Source organism: Atractosteus spatula, chromosome 3, assembly GCF_055471065.1.
Source record: "Atractosteus spatula isolate fAtrSpa1 chromosome 3, fAtrSpa1.hap1, whole genome shotgun sequence".
NCBI classification, from domain to species: Eukaryota; Metazoa; Chordata; class Actinopteri; order Semionotiformes; family Lepisosteidae; genus Atractosteus; species Atractosteus spatula.
The window spans coordinates 10,196,194-10,222,009 of record NC_142708.1 but is presented as its reverse complement, the minus strand read 5'-3'; positions in this window follow the sequence as shown (position 1 = coordinate 10,222,009).

The window sequence follows — 25,816 nt, the reverse complement described above, 5'->3', positions numbered from 1 at the left end:
AGGCTCTTGGCAAAAAAAAAGAAATTACAAAAGCAACAATTTCAAAAGCAAATATTTACATTGATTTTTAATTCAAAATATCCAGTTTTGCAAGTAATTCAATTATGCCAAGCCTGCTGTTCCTGAATTCTGAGCTGAATCTCCGGTGGTGGTGCCAAAATCTATCAGGGTGACACCGTCGTATATTTTATTATATGGATACACCATGTAAACACATAGCTTCCACAGGAGTATCCAGAAGGCATATTTATGAAGAAATTCATGTGGACTTTGGATTGACAATTTTTTAATAAAAGTGTCCTTGAAATATATGCTAGCCACCTCTCAACCTCCAAAAGGAAAAGCCCAGAAATTTTGTAACCATTAAAAAAACTTTCAGGAGATCTTTAACTAGCTCTTTGCACCATGCACTCCAGATTTCTTCATACTCTGCTGTAATAGGAACAAAAACACATATAACAGAATGAGTAATAGGTTAGATCAAATGTCTTGCTGTTAAAAATTCTAAAAATGTTATGCTATAATTGCAATTGCACAAAGTCGCCTGAAATAATTCATTGAAATCTAGAAAAAACAAAGGACACATTTATTCTAGAAATTTTAGAAAACCTCCTGCATGTACATAGTGCTAATTGCACTGCTGCCTCAAAGCACTTGGGTTCCATGCTTGATGCCAATCTACGGCACAATCAGTGTCTCTAAATTATCCCTGTGTGTATGCCCTATGATGGACTGACGCCCTGTCAGTCCCAACTTGCTCTAGGGAATGATAGATCACTGGACGTCCCCTTGAAGCCACCTTGATGAAATAATTTGATTTAAAATGTGGGTTAAAATTAAAATGAAACTTGAATTACTAAAAAATACCCACTGTGATTTAGCAACTTTGTTTGAGTTTAGACTTTTGTCTGTCTGTAAATTCCTTCTACCAATGAATGCATAATATTTTCTTTTCTAATTAATAAAATAGAAATAAATGAATAAATTCATTAATATGATTTTTCAGGGTATTTGATTTAGTGCAATAAATGTTGCTCAGCAATACTGATTTGCATTTGTCACACAATTTTACACACATGGTCAGATTAAGGAATTTCAGCAAGTGTAATCCATTGCAATTACTCATATTAAAGCCCATAATTGTATTTGTTTTCATTTCATTTATTTAAACGTTTTTCAGACATAATTAGAATAAAGTATGAATGCATTAAAACATAAAAGTTTCATATACTGTAGAAAAGATGCTGTGGAAGGAAACTTGAGGTGTAAGGACACTAGACACAATATTTCATTACATTTGTACATGGTCTCTATTAACTTAATTTTGTCACTGACCATTAATAAAATAATTTTCATGCTTGGTAATTTTTTAAAAATCGGATCAAGTCAGAAAACCACTGGATGTCAATGACAGGCACTGCTGTGTTTTGCTAATAAAGCCACCTTCCACTGTGGCTTTCTCCAGCCCAATAAATGTTTAAATTGTGAGAATAGATTTTTGTTATGTTAGTTAAGTGAGAAAGAAAGCCTAATACTCTTAGGAGACCGGGAGTCCTATGAAATGAGGAAAAAAACATGAACATTAAATGTAATAAAAACATTATTCTACATAATTTCTATTTAATTGGACATAATTTCTTCATTTGAAAGGTATCTGGCAAGGCAATTTGAAACCCACGTTTGGATGCAGTTCTGCAAAACTGATTGGAGGTAGAAATGCCAATGTACCCCTAGATAGAGATTAACATCAACCACAACAAGCTGGAATTAATGGTTCTACCACCACCAACACAATATTCTTCCTTTACCAGACCTTTTTCATGATTTCTCCCGTGTACATATTATACTGTTAACTTGATGAGACACAGAAGTAGGACTCATTAGAAAACAACACCCCTTACTAATATAAAAGCATGCAATAGATATCCTGAGAACATAAAACTGATTACAAGAAACTGGGGATCATATGTCCCATCTAGCTCTTCTGACAGTATAGAAGATCCTCCACTTAGGTGGCATTTTTTTGGAGAGCGTACAGTATGTAAATTTACTGTCATTCGTCTAATACACAGGAAGCGAATATACAGCACAGGTCAGACCAAACTGATGTTCTTAACCTAACACACCCTAGTTTGGTCCTCTATCATTTGCTAATTCACTTCCCTGTTTTCATCTTAATTTACTTTTATAAAACTCCTGGTGGATCCTGTTTGGCCCAAGGTTATGCCTGTCGGGGTGGAGTAATTTCCCTGTCTCTTTGAATAAGACGGCAAAATCTTGACTGAAATTTGCATGTCGTGGTAAGTATTGTAAATCACAGTTTGGCAGATCCTGTTTGGCCTGAGGCTGGGAATAAATATAAGTCTCCAGACCGATCAGACACAGCAATTCTGTCAATACTTAATAAAGTAATCAATACTTTATCCATATATTTTAGGACCTTAGTTATTATGACACTGACTTGATCACTAATAATAATTATAATAAAAATGTAATAATATGTAATAAACAATATTGTGTCTCACCCGAGTTTTACTTTTCTAGCTCCCAGGGAGCTGACGCTCTTTGTCTGTTACAGTTCATTTTCACAGTGAGAGAAATCAGCTGCTGCTATTAATCAACTTTAGCAACTTTAGCTAGCTTACTACTACCTATCAAGTGCGGAATGCACACTGGCATTTGTTTTCTTTCAGACTTCTTCTTCATTATAATAGTTAGTGATTAAATTATCCAAGGATCTCCTGCTGTTTATTGAACAAAAAAACAAGGTATCAGCTTCAACAATATGGCTGGGTAGCTTGTTCCACACTGCCTTTGAGCAGAAGTACAGTACCTCCTTTTCTGTTTCAAATGTACTTGCATATAGTTTTCACTCGTGCCCACTGGTTTATGTTTCACTGTTTGCTTTGTTGACTTTGTCAGTGCCTTTGAAGATCTTGAATACTTATATTACAGTAAGCCCCCTTCTAACCTCTATTCAAGATTAAAAAGGTTCACTTCTTTCAACCTGTTAGTGTAGGGCATTCCCTTGTGTCCTGGAATGTATCTCTTTGTTTTTCTCTGGACTGATCCCAGAGCACACATATCTTTTCTATAAAGTGCTGGCCAAAATTGCACACAATATTCTGAATGTGGCCTTACTAGTGTATTATGCAAGTTCTGAGATTTTTACTTTATATTCTAACATTTAGTTTGCCATTTTGATTGCTTTCCCACATTGTCTTAAGTCTTTTTCTTAATCAACCTGTTCTATTTCAGTGTTTCCCATTTTGCATTTATGTTTTTGTCACCAGCATGCAAAACAAAAAATAAATACTTTTCAGCTTCTACATTGCTATAGCAACACCCAATTTATGTCTGGTAAATGGCAGTCTCCCAGTATCATCACCTTTACTACAATATGTATTTTATTAATTTCATGATATAAAAAGCAACTTTATGTGAGACAACATCGAGTTAAAGTTAACTATAACTGCCTTATAGTTCAGCCCATCTACAGTAGATTCTAAACTGTCTGTTCCCTCAAGCCTCAGTTCTCTAACTTGCTGGTTATTTTTGACATTGCAATGAAACCCATAGGTTCAGTCATTTCTTAACACAAATGGAACATGGGGTAAAATGGCACACTGTGTATGCCACTTTTATTAGCTCAAGACCTCAAAAAAGGGGATGTGTTACAGCCAAGAAATACACATTCCATTCCTGTGGAGCAAGTGGCAGGATTATGCCCGAGTTTATTTCCTCTACTGAGGAATAAATGAACATACAGAATCAAAATTCCCACCATTTCTTGGTATATATACAGATTCATATAGGGTATAAATACAGACCTGGTGTTCGGGGCTGACAGCCCTCTACCTCTCTTCTGAGCTTGTTACTATTGAATTAAAAGTTATAGGTTAATACAAGAATGTGTTCATGTTTTGTTTTACTGAAAACAATTAACCTGTATTTATAGTATGTACTATAAACATTTCAAACATTCTTGAAAAAGTCATTCTATTACACTATAAAATTATGGTAAGACAAGTTTGTAGCCCTATTAAAATTTTTATGTTCTTCAGGATAGTGGGACTGATGGGCTGGGTCCAAGATTATTTCTTGCCAGATTTCAGTTTGTCTTGGCTGTGTTCTTCCATTTAAATAACAGCCTGACTGTATTTATTAGCTCTAAACAAATCAATGGTTTTCATCCAGGTGTTCTGTGGCAAGTAATATTACATGGAAATCTCTTGTTAATCTTCTGCAGATTCCAAGAGCTGGAATTTATTACTGGCCAAAGTTTTTAAAAACGAATCAGTCTGAAACAGGCATCTCACTGCACTATACAAAATCACTCCTGTTATGACTGAGTACTTGCTCAAATTCAAATTGACCTTCTTGTAAATTATCCCATTCAATGAAAAGCCCTCAGTTCTTCATCTGGCTCCAGAGCTCATTTAGAATATTGTGCACGATTTGGGTCGCCACATCATAAGAACATGCTAGAAAGAATGACCTACACTGACATGATGAAGGAACTGGACCTTTTTGGCCTTGAAGAATGAAGACTATGAGGGAACCTGATAATGCTATTCAAAATTCAAAGAACTGTGTCTCTCTTCCAGTTCTCCTAAGTGTTGATGCTCCTTCTCCCCTGCTCTCTGCCCATTCACAACTACCCTCTCTTTTGTTCTCCCATCCTTCATCAACTGCCAGTTTCCCTCTTTCCCTCACACCCGAAAAAGGCTCCACAGCCAAAACATTGTGTCTCTTTTCTTTTCCTTTCTGTACAGAATAAATCCTTACCTGTTCCCAAGTATCAGGGTGTGCTGTTTTATTTTCCTTTCTCTTTCTGTTCCCTCTCTGTTCCTCATTTCCAGATCTGGTCCACACTCCAGAGTTGTCCACCCTAACTGTGATAATTGAACACCAAGGCAATCAATGATGATTCTTCCTGGTACAACTGCTACTGCTGGGCTAACTAGAGTTAGAAGATGGGAGCCTCTAATTAAAAGAAGCAGCCAAAGAGACACAAATAAGAGAAAGATGGGAAAGAAAGAATTATCTTGTAGAGCCTCTGCAGATCTGGAAATGGTACCTTTTCTTTTTATTTTATTTTTTTCCTGGGAATGGCAACTTTGGAATAATAGCAAATGCTTCTGATGAATAGCACAAGGATCCAAGAGGGAACAATATTTTAGCTGACTGATTGTTGTTTGTCCTAGTCTTGTTGTTATGTGTGTGTTAACACCTAATCGCTTATATATATTGTAACTCCTGGGAACAGTCTCTGTGATACTGTATCACATTTTTTATAAGAAGAGCTATACTAGTTTGATTATAAACTTCCTGCTTTTGAATACTGTGTCATTTATGTTATTGATACCACAGCTCTTCACTTAATTAAAGAACCTTTTACTTTGGAAACCCCAGACTAAAGAATTGAGAGGTCAAAGTGTTCTGGAATACGTATATTCATCCACCCATTTTCAAGAAAAGGGCCCAAGGCAGGACATATCCTGGACAGGACACCAGTCCATCGCAGGAAAGACACAGGCACAAATATGCACACACTCACCACTTTTCACAGAAGCCGATTAACCTACCAGCATGTCTTTGGACTGAAGGAGGAAACGCGAGGAGAATGTACAAACTTCATGTAAATACCACCCCAGTTCCGCAACTTTATATACTGGTGAAAAGAAAGTAGTGAGAGGAAAGACCACCAGGTGGAGATGAGTGTGCAGTCTTCCCTGGAGGGAAGCAACATGTAAGAGCTAGGATTCCAGAGAGCCTCCAACAGAAAAAGACTGACAGACCTTGACGGTGGTCTGGCAGACTACAGCAGGCCTTCCCTCCTGTGTGATCGTGCCTGAGGATGACAGAGAGGGGACAGTATTAGGGAGAAAGTGTTATTTAATTCAGTCACCATCAGCCAGTCTCCTTTTGCACACAGTACTTTCACGCTTCTTAAACAATGAACAGGCATACTTTTTGCGAAGACTGCTATGCGTGTGTGCAACTCTGGAGAATCACCACAATGGTAAAATGCATGGATCTTTTTTTTTTTTTAGATTTTTCATTCTCATCTTCAAAAAATCAATTTTAATCACGGATCCATGTAAATATTACAGATCATATTAATTTTGCTTCTGGAAAGATGGTGACCTGGCACAATTTCATATTCCAGACTCGAATCATGCATCCAGAGAATAATGTTTAATGTTCTTATCTTCAAGTTAGTTATTAAGTTCAATTAGGAATCTTGCAATTGTACTATTTATTGTACTCAGATCTGCTTTATTAACAGATTGTTCACATTAAATACAAGAACAAAAGGCAAACATATGGATTAAGCACTAATGAAAATGGTAGATATGAGTGATAAACTATGAAAGTTTTTTAATTACCTTTAAGTGCCTAAAGGATTTCATCGTTAATAAAAATACTTCGTGACTTAAATACCCTTTTTTTCACGGGACGAGGAAACACCCCCCTCTATTCTTTTCTTTGTTCTTATTATCCCTCATTTATGATGTATAAAATGATGTTTACAACCACTGTTTGCACACCTTGCTCTAAATCTCTGAGAACGCATGTGTCTGCAGGAAAAGACTCACAGGATCTCGTAAACAAAAAAAGAAACCTCTGATCAATTACCTGCTAACTACAAAACAAGCGTGAATGGTCTCGTCACATTGGTTGGTTCTTACAGTGTAGTGTCGTTGGTCGTTAACTGCGGACTCCACATCATCAAGAAAATGAAAACACAACGAACACTAACACGGAACACGTTAAAACTTGAAACGAGGATCGACCTACAGTATGTTGTCATTGAGTGGAGAGACCCGAGCCAACTCTGGCCGGTGTGAGTGCGTTTTTACAAGATGACACTACCCAATTACACAAGACACAAGACACGGAGTTTTGTTACAAGGCCGTTTTAGATTAAATCCGATTAAACCCGTTATGTTCACGGTTCGTGACCATTATCCTGAGCAAAATTTCTGAGACGCAGAGTGAGGTCTTCCATTTGGCGGGCGGGGTGGAGTGAAGGGGAGGGGGGAGTTGAGGTGCCACACATAAAAGATGTGCCGTGTTGATTAAGCCAGCTCACACTGCAGAAACAGGAGCAATTAGGGAGTGACAGCAGCTGTAGGGGGATGCACAGCTGTTGCAGACATGCCGCTCTCGCAAAGTGCTGCTGTTTGAAGGCATCGTCTGGTCTGTGGAGGCTGAATCGGAGGGGGACCCTTTTCATGAAAAGAGTTTATGAAGGGTGGCACTGTAGGTGAAGTAGAATTCCTGACTCTCGGATAATAACATCCCGTCGTCTGCAGTTAATCGCTAAAACACAGGGTTAGAAAAATCTCTTAGTCCGCATCGGTGTTTTGAACCCTAATTAATAATATGCAGTACGAAGTAGATGTGTTGTTTCAACTTAGTTTTTTTTAAGTAACTCGACTTCTGAGGGGACGGCAAACTTTCTTTCCCTTAGCAAGAAATAAGATGAGTACTGTAAGAGTGATGTTGAGGTTAAGGGCAGGTCAACCGAAAAGACGCGCAAGACGAGCTCCGGAGGCAAAGATATCTGTACGCAGGCAGGAGTGTGAAGTGGGCAAATTGACCATTTCCTGAACTTTCGTTTGAAACTCCATGAAGCAAAAATCTTCGTGTGAAAAGGGAAATCATAGGGGATTGTTTTTTTTTTTAAGAAATTAAAAAAACTGAAGAGTATTGTCTTATGACAGCATAATATGTATTTAAGCGTCAGCTGCCATTGGTGTGAGGCATAAAAACAAAAACAATCAAACGTTATTTTAAATTAATCAGATTTGTAATATAAAGCTTTGGATTCAGGTGACAAAATCTCTTTACTGAATATAAGAACTGTCCTGCCACCACTTCATTTTATTTCAAGACTCATTTTTTAGCACAGAACTTACACATAACTGGTAGAAAATAATGCTGTTTTGAAGTCTCTTTCAGAAAGATAAGAATGTTGTGGCTGTGTGTCCACATCAGCATCCTACGGTAGATGGCATGGAAGAAAATGAATATTTTTCCAATAGTCTCAACTTTTCCTCTTCTGAGTTTGGGCTTTCACCCACACAGCTGTAGCTGTCTGACTGTAGCCCTTACCTTTTTCCTTGCACGCGCTGTGGTCTCGGGAAAGACCGAGAATAAAGCACAATACAGTGAGGTTTAAACTTTTTTTTGTTTGTATTTTGAACAATCCTTAGACCTAGAGGTATAAGCGTCTAAGGAAGTGAAATTATACAAGAGAAGAGTTTTTCAATAAAAATGCAAATTTTTCATGTGTATCCTCTCTGACCCAAACTAGAAACTCCGCTCTTAAAAAGTGTCCAGGTAAATTTATGAAATATAATATATTTCCCCCGCATATGGTATAGGTTTGTGTAAACTGGCTGCAAAATTTACATGCATCTTTTTTAATTTTTTTAATTCTGTATAGTCTTGCAGGTTTTAACTTTTAAAGCACACTTTTTTTTTTATCCAGGAGGAAGTAATCATTATTACCATCATAATGCTGCACCTCACATTAAATCCAGATCTACACCAGCAGTAGATCTAATTACTATAAGAGTTTGTCTTAATATAACACCATGTTGCTCTGATCAGATTAATATCGAAATAATGACACCATACAAATTCCTTCAAGCTCTGTTTTTTTATTATTTGCTCATTCAATATTATTGAAGATAAAGGTGCTACATATGTTACAAATTGTTTACTATACAGTATACAGTCAGCTGCAGAAAATCAAATAAGAAAATATCATGGATTTAATGTACGTCACTGAAATTAGTAATGTAGTAATACACTGTTTTAATTTTTCGTGAATTGAAAGTGTTTTATTTTGAGGAAAAAATAATATGTTCTCCCTGTGTCTGTGAGGGCTTTTTACCAAGTGCCTGAGTTTCCACCCACAGTAAAGACGTGGTGGCTAGGCCAACGGATGGCTCTGAACTGTCCTTGTGTGCTTGTGAGAGCGTCCTGCACAGGCCTATCATCTTTTCTAAGGTTTAGTCTCGTTTTGTGCCTTATATCTCCCAGGCACTCTCCATATTGTTGCAGCCTTTATCAGGAATAAAAGGCAGTATAACAATGGAATAAAAAAATGCAATGTCTGACATATGAGGCTTTTTTTTCTTACAGTGTGATTTATGGACTGTATCTATTGTTTTATTCTTTATGAATAATGATGCAGCTTGACACACACAGAAGTATAAAAATGCCCTCTATTCAAATCTGACTCCTTTGGTGTAATAACGTAAGGTTAAGTTAAGGTGCAAAAGACACAGCAAAAAGAAAGTTGTGGGCTCAAGTGCAGGATTTCAAAAGGCGAAATCAGCAGTGCGATCAAGAGAATAAATCCGCAGCTTTTTCTTTCAGTTGTCAAAAGCATTTTACTGGATGATTAATTGGCAGCAGTTTAGCCAGCCTGCCGGTCAGCCTTCGGGCCTTGCCCCTGAACGTGCACCTGCTACTCGTGGCCTTCATGCACAGAATGGATGTCTCCACTCTTCTTCCAGCTGTTCCAGCGCTTTAAGGAAATCTCACTTAGAAATCTCAACCTGAATTTTTCATCCATGAAAACTTATCCACTAACCTTAATTAACTGTAGACCCTCTGAATGAGGCACTGTACCATGGAGGCTGTACCTCGCCACAGTCTTATATAAACATGAACTCCGCTCATTGAATGCCACAGCACACGTTAATGGATGTGCATTACTGTGTTTTTACATGGCAGCTTGCTGTCCTCTTTTCTGGGACTCGTGTCTTTTGTGGGCCATGCACTCTGCTCGATAATTACTGTCTCCATGTTAACAGTTCCCACCAGTCTCACATACCTTAAGACCAGAGTGACCTCTCAAAATGTGGAAGACAATGGCATTGCTGCCCTGGAATCGGTCCAGGGAAGAGCAGGTACATTTCGGGGCTTAAGATAATGTCCTGCACTGACCTGAACCCTTTTAGTCTTTTACAGAGAACACTGGTGAGGGGTCTTGATCCAAGTATTCAAAATCTTCAAATGCATTGAAAATGTCAGTACGGTGGAGATCCTCACAATGAACAACGGAACATGAACCTGAGGTCACAAGCAGAAACTGCATTTAAGATGGTTTTCCGCAGGTCTCTGCACTGTCTCTGCATACACACTAGAATCCCTGAGTATGTGAGTGCTACTTGGGTCTGTGTTGCTCTGTGACAGGGAAAACACTTAACACCTGAAAAAAATACATTTAAAGGAAATAAATGTTGTAAGGTAGGCCCAAACTACAGCTGTTCAGCAGACTGCTGGGCCAGACACAGGCCTGGCAGATGCTAGTTTCACTGAAATCTGCAGCTGTATATTGACACCCTCTGGGACCTGACAGAAACACACAACTAAGGGTAGAAACAAATGGTACCTCATTGCACAGATATGCTTATACCTGTACTACAAGCAAATACACACACAGTGGTAGTGTTTTTTGTACTGGGCCACAAGATATGTGAGCCATAAAGAAATATAATTTAAACATGGATCGTTGACCTATTTATAATTATAATGCAATAGTAATAAAAGCCAACATTCATACCAAACTACTGCATTAGAATATATTTTTGTTATATGACTACTGGCAAGAGCCTAACTATATGTCACGCCCAGTACACCTAGAGGACGCTCTACTTCTCTCCTGTTCCTAGTTCCCTGTGATTATTCATGTCTTTCTGGTGTGTCTTGTTGTGTAGCCTATTTACTTCCTGTTTCTGCTCTGCTCCTGGCTCAGCATTGACGTTCGGATGTCCTGAGACCCGCCTAGCACCAGGTCGCTCCTCCTGTCCGTGGCCTGAGGGCATAAGTTTCTATACGGCATTTCCTGAACAGCTGGGCCCGGCTAACCCCTGTCTCGCTGTTACGCATAGGGTCTTTTTCGCTCTCCTGCCATTCCACAGTTCGTCCCTTCTGACATCTGTGACACTATACCTTCATCATCCATGTAAAGTCTTCCTCAGGACATGGTCCTGACTCTCTGACCACATGCTATGTTCATCCTTGAACTCTTGATGGACCAAAGTTTTGTTTGAAGGCACGTTGGCAGGTCTTATTTATGAGTGAGAGTAAAGAATAAAAACTACTACTGTATATTCAGGTGCTAACACATTTACTGGGATTCAAAATATGAGTCATATTTTGCAAAACAGAATATGTGAAGTTAACTTAAATGTGTATTATATTGTGTTTTATCTTTGTCAGATGTAACTACTGCATATACTAAATATTAGAATATATGAAAGATTACAGACTTTAGGAGGACATTCAGTCTCTACGGTATGTAAGTTTCGTAGTATCTAATTGATCAAAGGATGTCTTCCAGCCTTCTCCTGAAAGAAACCAGCGTTAGCAGCTTTTACAACACGGCTGGGTAGTTTAATCCATACTCCAACAGCTCTTTGGGTAAAGACATGCCTTCTCATTTGTGTTTCACTGTTTATTCTGAAGAAGTCCTCTGGGTTTGATTTTGAATACTTGTACTGTATAAAGTCCCCTAATAATAGTTTTTATTCAAGACTACAGTAGAAGGATGCAGTTCCATTAGCCTGCCAGTGCAGGACATTCTGTTAAGCCCCCGAATGTACTTGGTTGCTCTTCTTTGGACTGATTCCAGAACAGCCACATCTGTTCTGTAACATGGTGGACAAGATTAATTTCATTTTATTATTAAGAAACATCAAGATTATATTTGATTGAATCAGCACTTAGCCGTATCCACTCATATATAAAATAAATCGTTTCCCGATACCTTGACTTGAAATACATTAGAGAATTTACTAATCTGCTAGTAGGAGCCTTTAAACCTCAACTGATAGCCCTGAAATTATATTTGAAGGTTTGGATTTCAATCTAAAATGGGGCCTTGTCTTGTCTAATTTTAAATACCGAAGAATCCCCTTGAGATTTATATGCGCAAATAAATATATCTACATTTTGTAAATAATAATTACACAAGAAGCAGAAATTCACCTGCAGATGACATGTGGCATCCTTCCTGAAAGTGTTTTGTTTAAGATTGGAGAGAGTTTCCATCCCTTCCCTTTGCTTCTTTAAAAAAAAAGGCAGATATGATCAATTCAGGTGTAGTGTCTGTAAATGGATTATATGTTCTTCATTGGCTCTGCTGTTGCATAGAGAACATAGTACCACTTAACCTCCCATGTTTCAAGACTACTTTCTAATGAGGAAAAAATGCCATACATCCAAAAGTAAAGCTATTCTAAAACATGTACAGTATGACCCCGCGCATTGCTTAAAATAGTTTGAACGCACATGTCTGTGACTCCAATGTTCACACTTAGCAAGGTAAAAACTGTAAGTCAATTGAACAGCACTACCCTCATCACATCAATTGTCATGAGGGCTCTCTGTCCATATGTCTGTTTTTTTTTTCTTGTGATCATCTGACTGGCAAAATTAAGATTTTGCTTTTCTGCGGGCAAGTGCAGTGATTCTTTGCAGCTCAGTCTAATGGAATTAAAAAAAAAATCTGCACAAATGCAACTAAACAATGTTAACTCAATTAATCTGTGCAAAGACCCTGTGTGATAACACCCATGAATGAATACTTAACAAAATCATTGTAATCTAATTTCATGAAATGTGGGGCATGATGCGCCTACTGGACTTCTCACTTCAAGTCTTAATTATACATGCTGATGTGTCTCATATGTGTCAAAAAACAGGACAGGAGTTTTTGGATATCATTTTTTCATGTTATTATTTCTTCCTGTGAAATCTATAAAATTCACCAAAGTAAAACAAAAAAATATTTTGAAATATTAATAATGATTTTGTAATACGTTACAATACTAAACTGTGCACACTGCATCACATTTTCCTGTCTTTGCGTACAAATATGAAAAATACTTTTACTTTCTGAGTCACTTAGTCTTTGAAAAACACATTGTGACAGAATTTTTTCTTATTCTCAGTTGAAATACTTCAGTTTCCAAATCAACAGAATTGCAGTGTAATGTGCTCAGTTACTCATTGGATACATTATACAGAAGAATTCTGATAGACCTGCATTACATCTAATAGTCTTGCTCAAGCAAAATTTGTTTTGAAACTAATTTTAATTGAAAACCTCCATTACATGTTGTTCAATCCGAGGTGGGTGAAATGATCTGACACTTCAAGACCCCTATCTTCTTATTCTTAATTTGAAAGGAAACCTACTTTAAAGAAGCAAGCTATCTAAAATTTCGCAATATTTGTAGTTGACTTGTGGGAAGGAGCTCATACTACCTTTGCCTAGCTATTTCACATCACCGGGTATCTGTATGTAATGGGTCTTAACTGAATCGACAGGACTGGACTTTTAGAAGATATATGAAGAATATGCAATGACTATGAAGAACACTATGTTAAGCACATAACAAATGTAATCACTAACTTTCACAAGTTATAATGTCAAATGGCTGTAAAGACAAATCAAGCATGTCCTTTTTTAACTCTTGGCTCTCTTTTTTTGATGAGAACTGTGTGGTCATTTTGATTCCATTTGCACTCAACAAGGTTGTCTATACTGACATTCAAAGTACAACAAAATGCATGATGTTTTAAGTAAAAACAAGAAGATTTATTTAGTTTCAGATTAAACAGTCAGTGTTATTGTGATTGTAAAGGAAAAAGTGTGTCAATTATTTAGACAAAAACATCTTTCTTGAAGAAAATATGGTATGTATTGATTGATTGTGGTTTATGGCAGTGGCATATTGTAGACTATGCCAACATCATAACTTTAATGGAGCCCTATCCTAATGTAATGGAACCTACAGTATCTCATCAAGAAAAACTACAGGCCTATCTGCTTCAGTCCATGGCAGCAAAAGAAAATGTTCTTTCAGGCACTAACCTCATGGTGGAAAACGATCATATATCACTTATTAAGTACAGCCTTAATTACAGAACAGAAGAAAAGGTTAGAACATTACCTTTGCTTAGTATGCTTGCAATTCCCTAATCAAGGAGGAATGGCTACCTTCTAAGTATTCATTAGCATACTTCTGATAAATTACTGTTACCAGATTTAAGGAGATAAAGAAGCTAGTCTATTAATTACAGTGATTATTATTTACTTGAAAAAAGGATTCTAGGCAAAATGTAAAATAGAAGCAAGTTTAATAATGCATTATATTGGAAGGGGCATTTCATCTTAAAGAGTAAGATAAGTGTTTGCTACTTTCAGCTAGTAAAGAAAATATTCATTATCTATGTAAGATTAATTGATGTAATTGCAGGTAATATATTTTGCACTTTTAAACTGTAGCCTTGCTCCAAGCTCAACATCCTGTGATTGTTTTTTGTCTCTATGCCATGCATCTTGCAAAGTGTTTGCAAAGTTATGAGATGAATGAGGCTACATTATGCCCTCAACTGAGTTGCTTTTACTTATAGATATGCTTGTAAATGGCTCTTTTTTTTAATTAGGGACTTCACCTGAATCTTGTCGCATTTAGGAATGAATTATAATCTGTTGTGAGCAAGAACCAGCTGGCTAAGACCAAAACAAAAACATAAATAAAAACAAGGTTACATTTATGCACAAATCTGGTTCTATCAAGAACTTTTTCTCTTAAAATTAAAAGCATTTTTCAAAATGTCTTAATTCATATAACCAAGGGTCTCTAATATCATTTCTTAAGTGCTGAAGGGGCATTTGGCTTTCATTCCATCCTGAACTCTTAATAATTGCATAATTGAACTAGTTATTTTCTTAATTGGAGCCTTTTTCCTCATCTCAAACTTGTTGATGGATAAGGAACCTTTGAACACCAGCCAGACAGAAGGATTGGAGCTGAATATCCAGTGGAGTGACATTATGTTCCTGATTGGTATTAAATGTCAGATTAAATCAGCACTAACATATCACCAAGGGTATTATAAAATATAGCTTTGATGGATTGATAACTTTTGATCTAATATAGGTCCCAATTGTCCACTAACATTAATCCATTAGTATTCAGTACCACCAGAATAAATGATACTTTTCTAGCACTGCTATTTTTAAATTAGAAAAAATATGTGTTGCTCTTATGAAAGAGTATACTGACTTTAGAAGCCAAACTAAGTACTAACAGCCAGGTGCTGCAAAGAAAAATCTGTTCTGACAGAAGATCAGTACTGGCTCATTACCATCTTGTTAATTAGGGTATATTGTACAATTGTCAAGCAAGGGTCAAGCAAAGTATTCGAGAAGCAGTAATTCCATACACAAATGATTTCATTAACTGAGTTGCAATATATATCAAATTAAGGCGAATGTATTCTGAATCTATTGTTGAATACTTGAGTTTTTCTTACCTTTGAAATCTCAGCATGTTTAATTTGATCAACACAGCTTCTATTTGGGCAAAAACGAGTTTGACAAAGACAGGCTTTGAGAAGTTTTGTGTTGAGGGCAGAAATTCGGTGCTCAGTACAAAGTCACATATAATTCAAGGTTTGAGGAATCCACAATAATTAAATAAATAACAGGTGGGTTACTTATTCCTTGCCTTTCTATTTTTTCTCCCACTACTTTTCAAAGAATGCAGCTAAATTACACAGCACCCAAGAGAAAGCAATGGCAATTTGTTGTTTGGGCTACAAAATGAAAAATAGATAATTAGGAAATGGGGAGTCTATTAATTTTCTAAACTTACTCAGGCAAGGCCCACAGTGCTACACCGATATTTGCTTACCTTGTCATTATGCAAAAATATATTAGCTAATTATTTTGAATAATGCAATTAAGATATGCATATTTAGCATAAATTTCACAATAGAAGTGTTGCAGTCAGCAGATACCAGGTTGCACTCTAGATGCCTGGTCTTGTGTGGGGCACAACACAGTTACAGCACAGCCTGTAGTGCTCTTCTGGCTGCTGTTTTGTACTGTAGGCCTGGGTGACACAAGATGGGATTTTATGTTTTATAAAGCAGTGGAGCTCATCACAGTTTCTTACTGTTCCCGTTCTTCCTGCAAAAAGCTAATAATCTTATCCTTTTTATATATATACAGCTCTATAGGTTAAATAGACCATAGTCTACATATCCATAGACTGTACGTACTGTACATTTACAAACATGTAAATGTCGATTCCACACTGAAATTAAAAGAAGAGAGAGAAAATGTTTCGGCTGTGCAACGTTCTTGAGGTGCCTGTGGAAGGCTCCATAGCCGAAATGTTGTGTCTTTTTTCTTTTCCTTTCAGCATGGAATAAACCTTTACCTGTTCCTCTGCAGCCCAGGCATGCTGACGCAGCTCCCTGCTTGAACTATTTAAGAACATGGTTCATATTCACAGTAAATGCAGTAGAAATGCAAGTTAATAGCTTACTTTCAGACATAGTAATACATTTCTCAAAAGACAGTTTTAGCTGCTCACACGTGGTTGAAGAAATAATTCAGTGTGAAAATATAAAAAAAACAGTATTAAGCCCACAGTGATTTACAGCTGTGGCTAAAAAGTTTGCACAATCTTAGTAAACAAACAGATGCAGGAGCTTTTGTCCTGATCAGATCACATGATTTTGTAGCATCATTTTTGCAATTTTTAAAAATGTCTGTTACTTTGGAATAATCAGATGTGGTAATTTCTCTTGATTTGCAAAAAGGTACTCAGACTTTTCATCAATCAACTAAACTGCTAAAAACCTGTTGGTACACACAAGTGGGATTTTCAAAGCAGAAGAAGTCACAGGATTCATGTTTTACACATATGCAATGAGTTATTAAAATCCCACAGTTTGTCCTTCCCTTCCAACTCCAGTTGATTTTTTTTCATTTGCATAAATCTGCCAAATTAGATTCATTTTTGCATCTACAGTAGTAGATGCTCAAGACTCAATTATGGCAATGGTTCTAGCACGTAAAGATCTCAAATCATATTTCATTCATTATCTTCACTGCTTACATACAGGAATTAACAAGAGAAATCTGGATTAATCACTTATAAAGCATGCATGCTTCTTACATTACTGAACTTCTTACTATCCTACTCCTTTATACTCCTATGTGGTCGGCTTACTGGGTCAAGGTGACAGGGCTTTTTCTGTACGTGCATCCAGATTTTGCAATTCTCTGTCAAGTACTATCCATCCATACGGTATATCTATCCATTTTCTAAACAGCTTTATCCAGGACAGGGTTACGGGATAGCCGGAGCCTATCCCAGCAAGCAATGGACACAAGGCAGGATCCATCAAAGGGTACACATAGACACAAACACGCACCACGGTCAATTTTCCCAGAAGCCAACCAACCTACCAGTATGTTTGAGGACTGTGGGAAGAAACTGGAGCACCCAAAGGAAACTCTTGCATACATAGGGAGAACATACAAACTCCACACAGACAGCACCCCAGGAATTGAACCCAGGGCCCAAGTGCCATGAGGCAGCAATGACTTTGCCACTGTTCCTCCCTCAAGTACTACCAGAAATTCTAGATCCCTGGAGATCTTAAATCTTGTTTTAAAACGTACTCTACGATCTTGAGTTGGGGTTTTGTTCCACCTAGCCTTGTTATTAAATTTATAAAAGTGGTTTTTGATTTGGTTACTTTGATTACTTGGTTTATGGATTTTTCAAAAGCGTGCTGTGGAGCGCCTTGTGTTACTTATTATGAAAGATGCTATATAATAAAGATGTTTGCTAACTACAGCAGCTTTATAATGAAACAATTTATGTGCACACGGCTATAGAAATGCAGTGTCTAACACTCCGCTTCCTGATTGATAAGCGTACTAAAACTCTGTTCCTTCAGTTTCTGAAGGAACAAACATCTTGGCCTGTTGCCAGTAGAGCACAGGGAAATTCAAACAAATAAGTTGCCATTGGGTTGAATGAAATTGTAGGTGATATAAGCATCATAAGCTGCTACAGTGATTTGCATTGCTGACTCACAGTACTGGACCCTGGGTTCAGTTCCAAGGGTGCTATCTGTGAGGAGTTTGTATATTCTCCCTGTGTCCTCCAGTTTCCTCCCACAGTCCAGTTTCCAGGTTAATTGGCACATTGGTTAATTGGGTTAATTGTGAGTGTAAGTGTGTGTTTGTGTCTGTATGTGCCCTGCAATGGACTGGTGTCCCATCCAGGGTCTGACCTGTGTTACGCCTACTATTGCCTGAATAAGATCCCAGCTCTCCCGCAACCCTGAATTGGAAGAAACAGTTAGAAAATGGATGGATAAGCTGACAACTTATTGTTTGAGATTGTTTGGAATCTAATCGATGCTCCTTTTTTCCATACTATTTAAGACGTGTGATTTTGTGATTTGTTTCACAAAAAAAGTAGTGTTGTGCAGATCTGCTTCTGTGTAGCTTTGCTGTGTCTCTCCTATTGGCTGACAGCCAGTTTTTGTTTTCTTCCAGTATCACCTCCAAGTGCTGTTCAGAAGGACAGCCATAATCTCAGTTCAGTCCCCAGTCTCTGTGAATAGATATTTCCAGGATTTCATGCCGTGAGGAAAGAAAGAAAAGATATCTCACAAAACATTTTCCTTGAACTTTTCTGAAACATAAACCGATACATCTCTTTGAATTGCTCAGCCACTTTTTTCCTCCTTTGAAAAATGTCACTAAGCTGTTTTCAAAACCAGCACGCCAGACGCCAGCAAAAACCATACAACTGCTTCGTTTCCCTTTTTCTGGGAGAAGGGAAAAGGCAAAAGAGGCTTTTTCTGTTCTACCACTGGTGTGCTTGTGAACCAGGCAGCTGCCCGGAGTGGCACCAACGGCCCACCCAGGGTTTGTACCAGCGTTGCCACGGAATCTTCTTCCGCGGAGCCAAGGCGTCCCTCGCGCGAGCCCAGGTGTGCAAGCTGCTGTCCCTGGGGTGGAGCTCATCCGCGACCCTCGCCGAGAACGGAGCATCCGTGCAATCTATAACTGCTGTCTTAATGAGCTGCAGCTGTCTCAATCATCATCAGCTGGGGCCCGGCAGAGTGGAGCCGCGCAGGCTGCTGGAGAGCGGCAGTGGGGTGCCCTCGTTCAGGGGAGGAAGGTGAAAAGCAGGAATGGCCTTCTCGTCTCTCTTCTCTCAACTCCTGTCCTATTTTCATGAGCTTCCCCGGCGCAGTTACTATCCTTCCCTCGCCCAAGCAAGTCAGTCATTCGAATTTTCTAATTGGAAATTGCTGCTTTATTATTATTTATTCTTACATATGGTACATGGCCAATTTAGAATCACCAGCTGTGTCATTCTGCCTTAGTTCACAGCAATAGCCCCTGTACCCAGAAGGGTAATTAATAATAATAATAATAATAATAATAATTCCTTACACTTATATAGTGCTTTTATGGAGACTCCACTCCAAGCACTTTACAGGTAGTGGGGACTCTCCTCCATCACCACCAGTATGTAGCCCCCACATGGAGGATGCGACAGCAGCCATAGTGCGCCAGAACGCACAGCACACATCAGTGGGGAGGAGAGCAGAGTGATGAAGCCAATTCATGGGATTATGAATTGGGGATTATTAGGAAAAGGGGGATAACATGGGGATTATTAGGAGGGCATGATTGGTAAAGGACAGGGGGAAATTTTGGCCACGATATTGGGGTTACAGCTCTACTCTGTTGGAGAAACTCCCTGGGATTTATAATGACCACAGAGAATCAGGACTTCGGTTTTACGGCTCATCCAAAGGACGGCGCCTTCTTACAGTACAGTTCCCAGGAGGTCTCCCATCCAGGTACTGGCCAGACTCACACCTGCTGAGCTCCAGTGTGTTTGCCTGTTGTGAGTTGCAGGGTGACTGACGAAGCACAGGTAGGCCTCACCCAACAATCTGTACATCCCTTGTTACCTGTCAGCTCTCCAGGAGATCCAGCACAGACTGGTGGAGAGACACATTCCTCACTGATGTCACTGAGGAGTCAAGAGGCACCTGGAGAAAACATGGGGCTTGCTTCTGAACTTGTGACGTCTTAAAGCCAATCCACTTCCTGTTTTAAAATGATGTTACAGTCTGCTTTCCCTTGTTAAAATTGAATGTGCGTGGTTTGCACTGTGCAAAAGAGGTGTGAAGTGTAATGTAATCGTGGATTGCAGTAGTGAATTATGATACAAGCCAGAAAAGCACTGCAAGAAAGTGTTCAGTATAAAAAGTGTAAAATAATCAGGACCTGCTGACGGTAAATATAGGTAGTCCCCCTCGGTTATGTTTTATAAGGGTTTATTTTCAAGGATTCATTAATTTACCAACTCATTGTCTACTTGACGTTTCAGACTTCATAGTGTTATTCATCTGGTGACCTTTGTAAAGTTTTATCTGCCCACATTATTTTCTTCCACTGCTCAGACGTCCTGGTTTTGTGCTCATTACAGCAGGTTTTATATTGTATATATTGTTGCATACTGGCCTTGATTACAAGGTTTCCAAATGGCAGCCCTACTGACATAGTTTTTGTTGAGACTGGGTCACGGATGGGTAGCTTTAATTTAGTGGTAAATGTTGAGGCGGTTGTTTTGTGATTTTAAGCAGCTTTTCTGTTAAGTGTCTAGCCCTGTCAGTGTGCTTCAACTTGCAACCACTGTTCTTCTGTCCTGATTTCCCTTGTTGTGCCGTTTCTGTAACTGATGAACCTGCAATTTGGGCACCCACTATTTGACCTCTTTCAAAATCTGTTAGGTCTCTTATTTTGCTTTAGAAACAGACATATTATTAATAATAATAATAATAATAAACTTTATTTTATATAGCGCCTTTAAAGGTGGCTTCTCAAAGCGCTTTAAAGGATTACAACAACAATAAATAAGAAGAATACACAAGATAAAACACAATGACAATATATAGAGGAGACCATGGATGGTGGTACTAAGAAGAACAGAGGGGTGAAGAATGGAATTAGTTCAGTAAAGGCTTTTCTGAAGAAGAAGGTTTTGAGTGGATTTGAAGGAGTTTAGAGAAGGTGACTCTCTGATATCCTTGGGGAGAGAGTTCCAGAGCTTGGGGGGTGTTAAAGTGTTATTTGTCTTTTATAGAGGACACATATTGGTAATTAATATAGAAATGAATATGTGTAGCGTTATTTTAATTTAGTTATTTTTCTTTTGGTGTTTCCATTATGATGTCCCCCATGTAGTTTCCAATTTCATCATACAGGACTTAAAGAAGTCAGTACTCAGTGTGTTTACACTTATTTGTGACTAAACAGCTATTAAGTGATAAATGTAAGGAGAATTACACAGATCAAACATTTGTTTCCTTCTACGGTGGATCATTTTGTCATTTTTCTGGCAACACAGCTGAATGACTTGTGAAACGCAGAAGAAGGCACAGGGTTGATATCAACAACAATCCCATTCAATAAGCTTTGAAATTTAAAAATGTTCCCCAAATAGAAAACTGACTAAGAACTCAGCTGAAGAAAACACCACATGATTCATTGGTCTCTTGGGATCTGAGCTGTGCAAATCCACTTGGATTACATTAAAAAATGTATTAGTATTATTATTTATTTATTATTGTTAATTTAGTTTGTATTAAATCATCTTGCACAACAGCTTCCTACATACCTTGTAACCCTTTAACATGATGATGTGCATATCTACTTTATAATCAGTCAACTATTCTTTAACATAGCACAAAAAGTTATTTAGAATTACTTCCAAAACTGTAGAGGGCATAGCCATCTTCACCTAATTATCAACACTGTTCTTTCCCTCAAGTAAAAATGTCTTTACTTTGTAATACCTAAAAACTTTTCCAATTACATTTTTGTAAGCATACACCATTGAGATTTACAGCATGCTCAAAACCGTTTGCCACTAAATGTCAATAACAGCAAGACAGTTGTCAGCAGGCCATTTAAAACTCATTTTCTCTGTGATTTAGACATTTGAAATTAGACAAGGGATCTTCATGCTAGCAAGGTATGTTGTGCTGTAGTGACTATAATGTGTTTTGGGGTTTATGCTTCAATGTGGAGTATGATACATAATTGCACAGGACTACTTATTAAAAGCAAATATAATAATAGAAAACATTAAAATTATATGGATTCGACGAAAAACAAGCAAATGCATCATTTTAGAATTGGAAAAAGTGTTTAGAAAAATGGATTAAAGATTAGTTTACCAATCCACACATAAGCACACAAGTAAATTGAGTTTCTCGTACCTATGACAGCAAAGGTAAATCGTGACTGCTGAACACCCTAAACACTGATTGATGTGACTGGCTCTTTAAGTACAGATGGTTTGCAATGGTATGAGGCTACAATAGCACAGCTGGCCGTATCGATGTGACTGCAGCGCTCTAAGGTCCCAGCATGCTTTGGCTTGGGTGCAACATTACTCTGAGGGGTTTGTTGTGATCCTGCTCTCCTGTAAATGACCTTAAAGTGTCATGAGTGCCGAGTCTCCAGCTCACAACGCAAAAACCCTATAAAATCTCCTATAAAAAAGCCAAACCTCACAGCAGTGTGGCTCAGTGAACCTCAGATGCTTGGAAAGATGAAATACTGTTCTTCCGGGGTAAAAAATCAAAACACCAATGCTTCCTCCGAGTTACAGCATGGTGTGAGCTGGGGCCTTTGGCAATCTGAGAGGGCTCCACTCAGGCCTCAGCTGGCACTGCAGACATGGGCATTCAGCACAGTATCTGACCAGAATCGTAAATCTACTGCCTGCATGCATAACTAAATGGTTCATTAATTGTACAGGCTCGTGATTCAGAATATTAATTAAATTAGGAAATCCTTTCATTTCATTAATCTGCTTTAATTTTGCCGTAGAGTTGATTCATGGCATTCAGAACAACGCAACATCAGGTTAAGAAAGAGCAAGCATGTACACAAGCCTGACTTCTTATCTGCTTAATCTAGCCAATTTGGGGAGATATTGTGGGACTCTACAATATTCCTCTGGAAATTTATTCCCTTGCCACACATGTACTGATGGGCAAAATCCCCTTCCTCTCTCCACTTCTCATTCCATAGCTTTAATAATAACATATATGTGTAAATTATTCCAAAATGTAGCGATCATTTCCTGTAAATTGTGTTACACCAAGTGTTAAAATAAGTGTTTGTAAAAAACTTCTCATAATAGTGGTGTTAGCATTCATGGCAGTATGGTAATTAACAAAATCCTACTCTCGACATCAATGGCTATAGCAAAAGCAGTAATAAGAACAGGTGGCTATAATGATTTAAATATATAACTTATGTTGTAAGCAACAGTTTCATTTTCTTGTACCTAGGTCATATTTATTTGTAGCCTATATTTTTAAATTGTTCTTGGGCTAAAGCTACAAAGGTACAAAACAAATTAAAGAAGGACTCGATTGCTCTACACAGCTTGGTACGGATAGCTTGCTGATTATTCCTACTTCACAGTCCTTCTTCAGATCATGCTGTATCATGTCTTGTAGGGTTGAGGGCACCACTGTTATACCGGAGTAAATAGGCATTAATGCCTATGTGGTAGGGAAGATGCATCAGGGTGTTTGGAAACTTGATACGCTGCCTGCTACGCAATGAAAAAGTTATTTTTAAAGCAGGTGCCTATTGAGTTTCTGAATGAGAGATCTCTTTTCCTTAGTACAATCAATGTTGTTTCCAGTCCCCCCCCCCCCCCCCCCCACACACACACACACACCTCCCCCCGTAGAAGCTCTCTAGAATCTCCTGGAGTAGAGGGACCTGTAGGTGTCTGGGGATCAGTGAGATGCTTCCTCTGCTGTGGCAGAGATTTGGAGCATGAGGCATCTTAAAGAGGTGAGGCATGATCCAATTCTGGATCGCTCTTTCAGACAGTACACTTGCTTATCCTCAGTGCACAGAGCCTGAATAGAAGTGGTGCAGCATGACTGCCTTAAAATAACTGAAGATTAAGAGATGAAGCATGTTTAATGTAATTACACATCCACTTCTTGTGATGTACGACCATGTGAAGCATTACTAATCCCTAAACAGATACCTGCAGGGAGGACTATCAAGAACAGCTGTTTGGACAACAAGGAATGAACCATATGAACTCACTGTACTACAGCCATTTAACTAACTGCATTAAAGAGAGGAGCGCATGGTTTTAAGCGATATACACTGGGTACACAATAAAGGCATGCATTAATAAAAAGTAATTAAAATTTATACTTCATTCGATTCCTGCACGCCTTGTGATTTCAATTTCACGTATACCACTGATGAGTCCCTAAATCTTGGCTCCCTCTATTCCCTCACAAAAAAATAAGCGCACTGTGTGGTTCAGCCTACTTTGAAATTTTTTCTAAGGAGCTCAGATTGGATAATAAGGATAATAGGGCTTGTGTTATGAAAATGCATGCCGCCTTGAAAGTCTAGCAAACCTATTCTTAAAAGGCAGGATTCTTGGTTCCCACAAGATAGGAGATATTTACTTAAACCATTGCTGGTCCTACAGAGAAGGAAGAATAAGATTCTGTGTATTAAAATTGTTAATTATTTTATGCCACATTGAGACAGGCAAGAGAAAACCAGTTGGTCTTGCCTTGCCAGATTATAGTTTTGGTTTAATTATAAAATAAAACCATGGCTTCAAACACTGTATTTGTGTTATGCATATTTATCTGTTTATAAGGGATTCATATATACATTTTTATATGTAATCAACAATATAATATTACTATAATAATAAGTAAACTCTGATTTGTCTAATAAGAAATGCCTGATTCCTATAATCAGACTGATTATTATCAAGTGCCTGGAAAACAGCTGATCTAAAGTGCAAAAATGTCCACAGTTTAACTCCACAATTCCCATTGTGTGTTTGATTGACACCAGATGGAACACACTATAGCAACTTCTGACAACCTGCAAATCTGAAGACTAAATCATCCTCATGGGTCCACTCTTGCCAGCAAATCATGGAGGTTGCTATCTTTGTAGATGAGCCTCTCATCTTTGTTACACTACTAAACATGCATTCCGAAGTCAAAGGGGGAAACAATAATTTGCAGTTGCCTATGGAGTAATAAATCATAAGCATGCTTGTCAACACTTAGCTATGGTGTATTGTGCAACACAGTTCATATTGTGCATTGTGTTAATGAGCATGTCAATGAATGCCAATTAAAAACAAGGATGCCTGTTTTTAAATGTTCATTTAGATCTTCCAGAAATGCTTGTCTTTAAATAGCAGTTTTGTTGACTTTAAAAAATAAAAAACCCATAACTGCAAGATTAATTTCATTGAGGTTTTCCTTTTTACAGGAGTGAATGACTCTTCTACAACACCTGAATCAAATGGTCTTTTTCATTCACCCAGAACACCTTCAGAAGACCACAGTAAGCTACTATTTGTTGTCTGGTAAACCACATAACACAGTTATACGGTATGCTCTGTCTTCCATAAAGCACTGATAGAAATACATATGCCTAAGAGCCACTACTAAGGAAACATGTCAAAATTATTTAAAATGACAAATCAGGTTACTATAGTGACAGTGCAACTTTAAGGTGGCACAATCCACTCTTTGACCTCACCACATCAGTTAAAGTCCTATAGGCAGAAGTATTTTCACTGTTATTAGCAGCAGTGGTGCTGCACATTAAACATATTTTCATAGGTACAGCACTTTAGATTTACTGTAATTTGTTGTGTTTTTTCCTATTTAGCCCAGTGATATTTCAGCATCCAGAAGAGCTTGTATAATACTGTAACGCAACGGGGGCTCAGGCGGGCGCCCTTGCCGCATCTGGTCGGCCCCATCCCGACTGAGGCTCGAACCCGGGACTTCCGCGTCTCTCTGCAGCGACCTAGCCCCGTGAGCTAGAGAGAGATCTCTTTCCAGC